Source organism: Rhinolophus sinicus, linkage group LG07 (genome assembly GCF_036562045.2).
Source record: "Rhinolophus sinicus isolate RSC01 linkage group LG07, ASM3656204v1, whole genome shotgun sequence".
Taxonomy (NCBI): domain Eukaryota; kingdom Metazoa; phylum Chordata; class Mammalia; order Chiroptera; family Rhinolophidae; genus Rhinolophus; species Rhinolophus sinicus.
Genome location: NC_133757.1, coordinates 31970581 through 31980683, shown reverse-complemented (window position 1 = coordinate 31980683; position 10103 = coordinate 31970581).

Here is a 10103-nt window from a genome sequence, read left to right as displayed (position 1 = left end):
ATAGTAACCACTTTGAGCACCTCTTTTAGTTGCAGAAGTCAAATGTGACTTGTATTCATCTTTTATTATCAGTATTGAGTACTACAATTTTAATACAGTTTTTTCCTTTCTTAAAATGTGTATACATTTTTGGTACCCTCTATATACATATATATATCATATACACACACATACATATATATCACATATGTAAATTACACACACACACACACACACACACAAACATCTTACATTTTCCTTATCCATTTGTCCATCAGTGAACATTTAGATTGCTTCCATATCTTGGCTTTTGTGACTATTAATGTTGAAATGAACCAGGAGTACATATGTCTTTTCAAGGTCTTGATTTCAATTATTTTGGATATATATACCCAGTAATCGGATTGCTGGATCATATGGTAATTCCACCTTTTGAGGAAACTTCATGTTGTTTTCCATAGCAGCTGCACCCTTTTGTATTCCCACCAACAGTGTATAAAGTTTCCAATTTTTCCACATCCTTGCCAACACTTGTCTTTTGATTTTTTAATAATAGTCATCCTAACGGGTGTGAGGTCATATCTCACCTCTCACCGTGATTTTGATTTCCATTTCCCTGATGATTGGTGATGATTAAGAAAAACACACAATCCTGAGACTTCTCCCACAGGAGGGAGGGAGAAAAGTGCACATAGAAAAGGTTTGAGAGGCTCCTAGAATCTTTAGATGGGCTGATTAGTGAAGGTATTTTTGCCTTCATTTCTGAAAGATATTTTTTTCTGACAATAGAATTTTAGATTGATCTGCTTCATATTTTGTTGTTATTCTTTCAGTGCTTTAAAAATGTTGTTCATTGGCTTTTTGGCATACACAATTTTTAGTAAGTATGTAATTTCTTATCTCTTTCTTGATACTTAAGGTACCTTTTTAAATTTTCTTTTTATCAATGATTTTCAGCAATTTGATTTGGGTGATTCTTATTGTGGTTTTGTATGTATCTTACTTGGAACTCTACAGGTTTCTTGGGTCTGTGGATATATAGTTTTCATCAAATTTTTGTTCATAATTTCTTCAAATATCTTCTGTGCCTTTACTTTTTCTGGGTCTCTAGTTACATGTGTGTTAGATCACATGCTATTGCCTCACAAATCACGGAGTCTGTCTTTTTCCCCTGTGTTTTTCTCTGTGTGCTTCATTTGAGATAGTTTCTGTTCCTATGGCTTTACATTGACAAATTTTTTTTTTTTTGCACTGTCTAATGTGTTGTGACTATATCTGATGCATTTTTTATTGTGGATACTGTACTCTTCATTTCTAGAAATCCCACTTAGGTCTTTTTTGGGTATCTCTCCTCCTTATTTTCATGTTTTTCTTTAAGTCCTCTAACATCATAAGCATATTTTAATATCTAGCTTAACATACTTTCTGCTTACTTAATTATCTCTGTTCTTTGTGAGTTCTATTAATTGACTTTCTCTTGTTTAAGGGTTATATTTTCATGGATGCTTTAAAAATATTTGTTGGATGCCACACATTGACTTTTGCATTACTGAGTGATGAATTTTATTGTGTTTTTTTAAATAGAGTTGGAAAATTTGAGGCAGTCAGTTAATTTACTTGCAGCTGTGTTTGGTTGTTTTGAGGCTTTTTTTAATGTCCCAAGCGCAGGTCTAGAGTACTCTCGCCTCTGAGGAAGTTTTGCCCTACTACTGAGGTATGCATTTTCTGCAGTCTCTAGTGAGTTCCCATGTGTTCAGAAAGGTCTCTTCCTGCTGGTTGGTGGGAACTTAAATTAATCCCTATGTATACTCTAGAAATGTTTTACTTAGGGTTCTTTGGCAGTTGTTTTTTTCTGAACGTCTTACTTTGTCTACTCTTGTGGAATTTTACCCTTTGCATTGGTAGATTATTATTTAGCCATAGGCTCTGGGGATGCCTTTCCACATTTCAGAAGCTCTTTCTCTTGACTGCTCCTCTTTGTTATTCTGGCCCACAGATTTTATTTTCCTTATCCTCCCTGTATTCCAGTGTCTGTCTCCTTACGTCAACTAAACCGCTGACCTTTCTTTGGGTTCCTCTACCTTTGCTATAATATGGAAATTGCTGGTAGGCAGAACACTAAGGTTTCCAGGGGGCTCCCCGTACTTGTTTTCTTCCTGTTAGTGATCACAGTGCTTCCGGATCACCAGTGTCTGAAAACTGTTGCTTATGAATTTGGTTCCAGTTTTCTAGTTTTTATGTTAAGATGATAATTCCAGACATTGCTATTTTCTCATGGTTAGAAGCAAAAAAAAAAAAAAGATTCTTTTTAAAATTTGTATCATCTGCTATGCGTAGCCAGTATAACTTTACGTAAAGAAGGTAATTGTAAAATACCACTACTATTACTACTACTACTACTACTACTACTATGAATACATAACTTGAAGTGTTTAAGTTGTTCTATATTCCATTTAAAATTGTCTATCTTGCCATCAGTATGTTGCAGGAAACTGTGATGGAATCCAACCCTCTGACTTTAGATAGGAGTAAGCACAGTCATAGAGAATTTAAGTGACTTGTCCAAGGTGTATGAGGTAGAGTGTAAAATAAGGTTAGAACTATATTTTCAGAATGCTGATCCAATGTAGTATTTCTACATTAATTTCCTAAAAAAAGCTTTATTGCTTCCTCCCTAATATATTTAATTACAAGCCTTTCCACTGACCCATCTTCCCTATTACTTTTTAAAGGGTATTTTCAACACAAAATTCCACTCTACCAGAATTTACATTGACTCTCTGCTTTTTATTTTATTCCATCAAATCCTAAATCCTCCATCTATCCTTCAGAGTTTCCCATAATTTGATTTCACCTGCTTTTCCAGTTACATTTGCCTTTGCTTTCTTAACCAGATACACATCTTTTATTCAAAAAAGATTTGTATACTTAAATGTTCCCACGCATCTTTCTCATTCTCTTTGACAGGATTTGTCCACACTGTTTGCCTTAAACTGGAGTATAATTGAGATTAAATCACAACATTGCATTTCTTAATAAATGGGATTTTCTTGTTTTTATTGCTCTTTCTTAAAAATATTCTTTTTTAATTTATAAGTTATTTTCAGTAGGAGTCTCGTGGTACATCACCATCACTCTCATCAGTTATATCAATTTAATATATTTGGTGTGATTTTGTACTACATGTTCAGGATTCTGAATATTGGCAGCTTCTAGAAGGGAGAAAACTGTAACATGGAATCATTTTTCTGTTCAACCGTAAGCCTACTTTGTGCAGGACTTGGGATGTTGGAGGTCTCCTTAGTGATAAGTGGTCTTTGTAATCCCTGCCAAAGAAGTATTTGAACAACTCTTCAAAGTTACAAGTCATTAATTTAGAATTTTTACCCTGCATCTCTTATATGTTAGAGGCTGGAGCTATGGTATGAAAGAAGTAAAACATGATTCCTACCCTTATGATTTACATATTGAGTTTAAACTACCGTGTTTCCCCCAAAATAAGACCTAGTGGGACCATCAGCTCTAATGCGTCTTTTGGAGCAAAAATTAATATAAGACCCAGTATATGTTTATTATATTATATTATATTATATTATATTATATTATATTATATTATATTATATTATACCCAGTCTTATATTATAGTAAAATGAGACTGGGTCTTATATTAATTTTTGCTCCAAAAGATGCATTAGAGCTGATGGTCCGGCTAGGTCAGATTTTTTGGGAAACGCGGTATGATGGTGAATTTCAACTCTGTGAGGCTAGTAATTTAAATAACTAACATTATTTAGCACTTATTTTGCACTTATTAACTTATGTAGCTTTTGTTAAAGACATAGTGTAAGTCATTTATCCTTGTCTGTATCTGTGCTACAGGTACTATGCTTATCTATTTTGTAGAAGAACACTGAGGCTCAGGAAACTTAAATACTAGCTCAGGTCAAATATTTAAGAATTAGAAGCAAATTTGAGTCTTGATTCCAGAGTTTTTCAATCCAAATCCTGTGCTTGTAACATTTCTTTGTTTTGTCTCCCAGTAGGAAGCCCAGGATAGATTGTCTAGTCAGGAAAACTCCTGCTTGTTAGAGAATTCTTAGGTCTCTATACAGTGGATAAGACCGGAAATTAGTACAGACTTAAAGTAAATAGACTAAATCAAAATCTATGTCAACAGCCTGAAAACCACACGGAGGCCCAAAGTATCTCTTACAATCGTCTGTTTAGACAAACAGAAAAACAAACAAATACCTTAGCTCTTTTAATATTGAAAAGACTTAGTGTTTCTAACTAATGAAAGACCCGAGAAAGACAATGTGAAGTACAGGAAATATTTGATAAGACATAGAGTTTTTGCATCCTCGGCAGATTACATCAAAGGTAAAGAAAAATCTTTTTAAATCTTTTGTTAAGAGAAGACCAATCATCTAAAATATCATCTAACAGTGAGAAAATTAAAATCTAGTTTTTTGGGTTTTTTTTTTAATGAATTGAAACACTATTTTTTAAAGATTTTATTGGGGAAGGAGAACAGGACTTTATTGGGGAACAGTGTGTGCTTCCAGGACTTTTTTCCAAGTCAAGTTGTTATCCTTTCCATCTTAGTTGTGGAGGGTGCTGTTCAGCTTCAAGTTGTCCTTTCAGTCTTAGCTGCGGAGGGCGTAGCTCAGCTCCAGGTCCAATTGCCGTTTCTAGTTGCAGGGGGCGCAGCCCACCATCCCTTGCGGGAGTCGAGGAATTGAACTGGCAACCTTGTGGTTGAGAGGACGTGCTCCAACAAACTGAGCCATCTGGGAGTTCAGTGGCAGCTCAGCTCAAGGTGCCATGTTCAATCTTAGTTGCAGGGGGTGGAGCCCACCATCCCTTGCGGGAGTCGAGGAATTGAACTGGCAACCTTGTGGTTGAGAGGACGTGCTCCAACAAACTGAGCCATCTGGGAGTTCAGTGGCAGCTCAGCTCAAGGTGCCATGTTCAATCTTAGTTGCAGGGGGTGGAGCCCACCATCCCTTGCGGGACTCGAGGAGTTGAACTGGCAACCTTGTGGTTGAGAGCCCACTGGCCCATGTGGGAATCGAACCTGCAGCCTTCGGAGTTAGGAACATGGAGCTCTAACCGCCTGAGCCACTGGGCCGGCCCTAAAATCTAGTTTTGTATCAGCACATTATTGCACAAGTCTGGCAAGTAGTTGGTACTCAGGAAACCTTCCTAATGTGGAGTGAGGATGCCATCAAGGGAAAACCTAAATTGTAGGCAGTGATGAAGCTCCCACCCTAAATGCTTGGGGAAATTCCTAGTAAAGTCCCTGAATTAAAATTTACCTTCACTGTAAATAGTTCCTTGATCCTCCCCATGCTCCGTCTATTCCAGCCTCAACCATTCCTCTCTACCTTCAAGCTGATAGGAACAGCTCCCTGTTTGAACTCTGTGGCACTGTATCATCCTTTTCCCTATGGACCTAGCCTTTTCCTACCTTACAATGCCCTGATGTCTAGTTGTCTCCCAGAGAGAGACCACTTCAGGGCATGGACTCACTTTGCCTCTCAGCAAGTCTGCAAGCAGATTCGCACATTTCTGATGCCCAGTAAATGGCATCCCATAGGTTTTCCATTGGTGACTTGCAGTCGTCATGAATGAGAAGCAACGCCTTTCTCCCTGTCTTGATGGTTCACCCTTCTACTCATGCACAGAACCCACTGCCCGAAGGGGCAGGTAGGAAATCGTGTCAGTTCTTCAAGGGAGGCCTCGTGCAGAGCTAAGCCGGGAGCAGAAACGTCCCTGAACATCCTGCTTCTTCCCCAATTGTAAGCAGGGTGGTGTTCTAAGGCAATATTTCCCAAACTTTAGTCATTCACATTCTTCATTCACAACGTTTGCCATATCTGCATGCCATTTATAATACCGCTTATTTAAAAATCTCAATTTGCCTATTAAAAGTCCTTATTAAAAAGGGATTAAAAGTCCCCTTTTAAAAGAAACTTTCTGTAGCTACTGTAATTGGGAAGAAAAGTATTATTTGCCAAAAGTTGAAGATAACCATAAACATAATAACAAAACCCACATAAGTGATAATAAAATAGACTAGTCACAGCACTTGAGTTTTAGAACTGCCTACCGTGTGTTAAATTTGTTCTCTTAATTTGAAAGGGAGAATTAGCAATTCTGGAAACAGAAATATAAATGAAAGTTAGACTTTCTCCTTGATGCACTCAGAGGTTGAAAGACATTTAATAGGGAGGCTATGGTGGGATGAATTATGGACCCCAAAGATGTCCACGTCCTAATCCCAGAAACCTGTGGCTATATGACCTTATATGACAAAAGAGAGTTTTTCCAGATGTAATTAAGTTAAGGTGATTAAGAAACTTGAGGTGGGGAGTTGATTCTGGATTATCTGGGTGGGCCCAATGTATTGACAAGGGTCTTTATAAAAGGGAGGCAAGGTCAAAGTCAGAAAAAGGAGATATGACAATGAAGCACCCAGAAGGTGAAGTGATGCTCTACACGTCAAAGAATGTAGGCAGCCTCTAGAATCCAGAAAAGGCAAGAAAACAGATGTTCCCCCTCAAGTCTCCAGAAAGAATGCAGCCCTACCATCAACTTGATCTTAGATTTCTGATTTTCAGAACTATGAGAGAATAAACTCATCTCTCATTTGTGGCATTTCAAGCCACAAAGTTTGTGGTAATTTGTTACAGTGGCAATAGGAAACTAATACAGAGACTAACTCTCATGTGATTCAGTGTTATTTACTACCATGCCATGTATTAGCTAAAATCTTCCATAGCCCCACTGGTGGGTGTATAGCCTACGTTTGGGAAACACGGCCTAATAAACTTGAGTGGGTCATTAGGGGAAATGGTAGCAGAAAGCAACTGCTGAAGAATTTAGACCCGAGGCAGTGAAGCTAGTTGCTAAGATGATGACTGATTATAGGGAAGCTCTGTGTGGTCGGTGTCCAGCTTCCTCCTCTACTTTGACCTCCATTTATACAATAGCATCTGAGCCGAGGACACACATTCCTGAATCAGCCCACCTTCAGAAAATGAACTGTGCACTGAGGTAGGTCATAGCTATGGTTCTTTCTGCTCCTAAATTGCACTGCCTTTCTTTTCAATTAAAATGGGCTTGAGAATGTTCTCATAAGTTAAATAAAAAGGTTTATTTTGTTTTTGTTCAATTGCAAAAGTAAAATCTGTTTTTTTATAGACATTTTAGAAAATAGAAGCTCTCAAAGAAAATTATAAACAATGTCCTCTCCACTCAGAGAAAACTACTTGGTTAATATTTTGATAGATTTCGCTCTGGTCCATTTCTATCCATGTCCATTTATAACTTTAAAAATATTCAATAAATACTGTTTAGTCGCTTTCATTTTCCCCATATATTATGAATGTTTTTTCATTACATGTAATATATGTCTATAATATATTTTTAATGACTGTGTCAGGATGAACCAAATCAAGCCATTTTTTTTCAATGGCTATTTTTGCTGTTTCTAGTTTTCCACTCTGTTCCTTAGAAATAATTTTGTTCAGCACTGATGGCTTCTAGAAATAAATTTCTGAATTAAGAATATTGAATTTTTTATACATATTGCCAAATTTCCCATCAGAGAGTTTACACTGGAAAAAAAAAAGAACATTTTTAAAGGGATTTAATTGCAAATTTGAGTGAATAAAAGAAAAGGGGAAATAAGTGTTAGTAACTTATTTCAGAAAAGAAAGAGAAGAATCTTTTTATTTCATATTTGCTAAGCAAGAAAATATATTTGCCTTCCCCTTGACTTGACCACCGGTTGGAGAAAGAAGAAGGCAGAAAGAGGTGTTCTGGAAATGGACTAACTTCTTAAAGGGGAAAAAAGGGAGGCTAATTTTATCTAGGGGTGTTTAGATGAATGCATAAACTCTTCTAGTATCAGTGTTTGCAAAACGTGGAGCGGATGGACATTCCTCATTATGGCAAAATGGGAAAGGTCTTTTCAGCCTTTGCCTATTTCAGAAAAGTCTCATGGTACATGCTCAGCCGACAATAGATTCGATAGTTTAATCAATAAAGACAATCACATCGTGTAGCCTTAAAGGAAATTTCTTCTTTGGCTGACTACACAGATTGTTAGATGGAGAACTTCCAAATTACTCTCTTGCTAAGTGTTGCCGTGGCAAAACCCATCGTGGTCAGAGCAGCCCAGCACCCAGCCAGGCAGCTTTGCCTAACCACACCTGCAAACAAGAACTACTAAAGGGCATGGTCTGTTGTCAGGATTGCCTGTTGCAGGTTTCTTGTGCATTTTAACTGAAATATGAGGTATACAATTTCCAGCTTTGTTTTTGGTCTTCTCTACCTCCAGCCTACATATTGATGGTAATTCTAACAATAGGAATAGGGACACTAAATAGCAACCACACATTAAGCAGCTTCTACCTTAGGTGGCAGGCACGATGCTATGCACCTCACACATATATTTTACTTAAGCTACACAGCAATGCTACAAGGAAGGTATAATTATTAGTATCCATTTGTAGGTAAGAAAAGGAAAAATCAGCAAATTGTCCAAGGGCTTATAGCTGGTGAATGACAAAGTTGAGCTTTTGAACCCAGGTCTGTCAGATTTTACTATTCTCTATAGTGTCTTGTAGGCAGGATTCTATGCTAGGTATCGCCTGTGGCTGGAAGCTTCACCTGGCATTTCCGGGCTCTATAAATAAACCTACACATCCTCATGCTTGCCCCTTTAATGGCCCTGGGAAAAAATTTAAAGAAACACAGTGACAGCTGGAGTCTTTTATGATCCTCAGTTTTTCTATCCTTCATTAGGTATATTACAGCTTGGAAAGAGCAGGAAAAAAAAAAGTGTTTTTTTTTTCTTCCGCATATTTAAGGGCATTGTTTTAAATTGTTTATAAAGTTTCTGGATATTTTGTTGGTTATTTTTATCTATTTTGTTTGTTTGTAATAATATGTTTAACAATCGGCTGCATACTCCCTGTTGGAAAGATTTACCAGGCGTATCACAGACAATCAAATAAACAGTTCATGGCAGGAACACTCGGGGATAATCTTCTGGAAATAATGTCATATGTCAGCATTAGTGACAAGGTGAGGTAGGTGACCTGCTGCTATGTTCTGGAAATGGAGAGAATCCCAAAAGTAAGAATGCATGAAAAGGAGAGGCAATTTTTGATTAGAGACACTTAGCATTTAACTCTTTTAAACAGTTGTTGCTAGGATGTCCCCTGGATGCTAATAAAGCTATAGAAGGGCCTCTATTGATTCTACTTTCTTTCTACTCTTTATTCCCTGCTGCCCCTTGTTGCCTTAGCCTCGATCATGCTGAAGCTGATCTTAAACATTTGGGCAAGTTGTTTCTTTCTTCTGAGCCTGTTTTTCTTTTTTCTTTTAATTTTTCAATGAAGTTGGCATACAATATTATTAGTTTCAGGTGTACAACATAGTGATTAGCATTTATATAACTTACGGTGTAATCACCTGATAAGCCTAGTACCCACCTGGCATCACACATAGTTATTACAGTATCATTGACTATATTCCCTATGCTGTACTTTACATCTCTGTGACTGTTTTTATAACTGGCAATTTGTACTTCTTAATCGCTTCCCCTTTTTCACCCACCCACCCCCAATCTGGCAACCCTCAAAATGTTCTCTGTATCAATGAGTTTGTTTCTGTTTTGTTTGTTTATTTCATTTTTTAGGTTCCACATGTAAGTGAAATCATATAGTATTTGTATTTTTCTGTCTGACTTATTTCACATAGCATAATACCCTCTAGGTTCATCCATGTTGTTGCAAATGGCAAGATTTCATTCTTTTTTATGGCCAAGTACCATTCCACTCTATATATGTACCACATCTTCATTATCTAATTACCTATTGATGGACACTTCGGTTGTTTCCATATCTTGGCTATTGTAAATAATGTGCCAATGAACGTAGGGGTGCATCTGCCTTTTCAAATTAGTGCTTTGGATTTCTCAGTTAAATATCTTCTGGGCCTGTTTTATCTGTAAAATAAACTAGCTTATCTGTCAGGTCTTTGTCAACCTCAGTATATTAGTCTCCTATAAATTCAATTATTTCCAAAATCAGAGTTGAACAACCATGCAC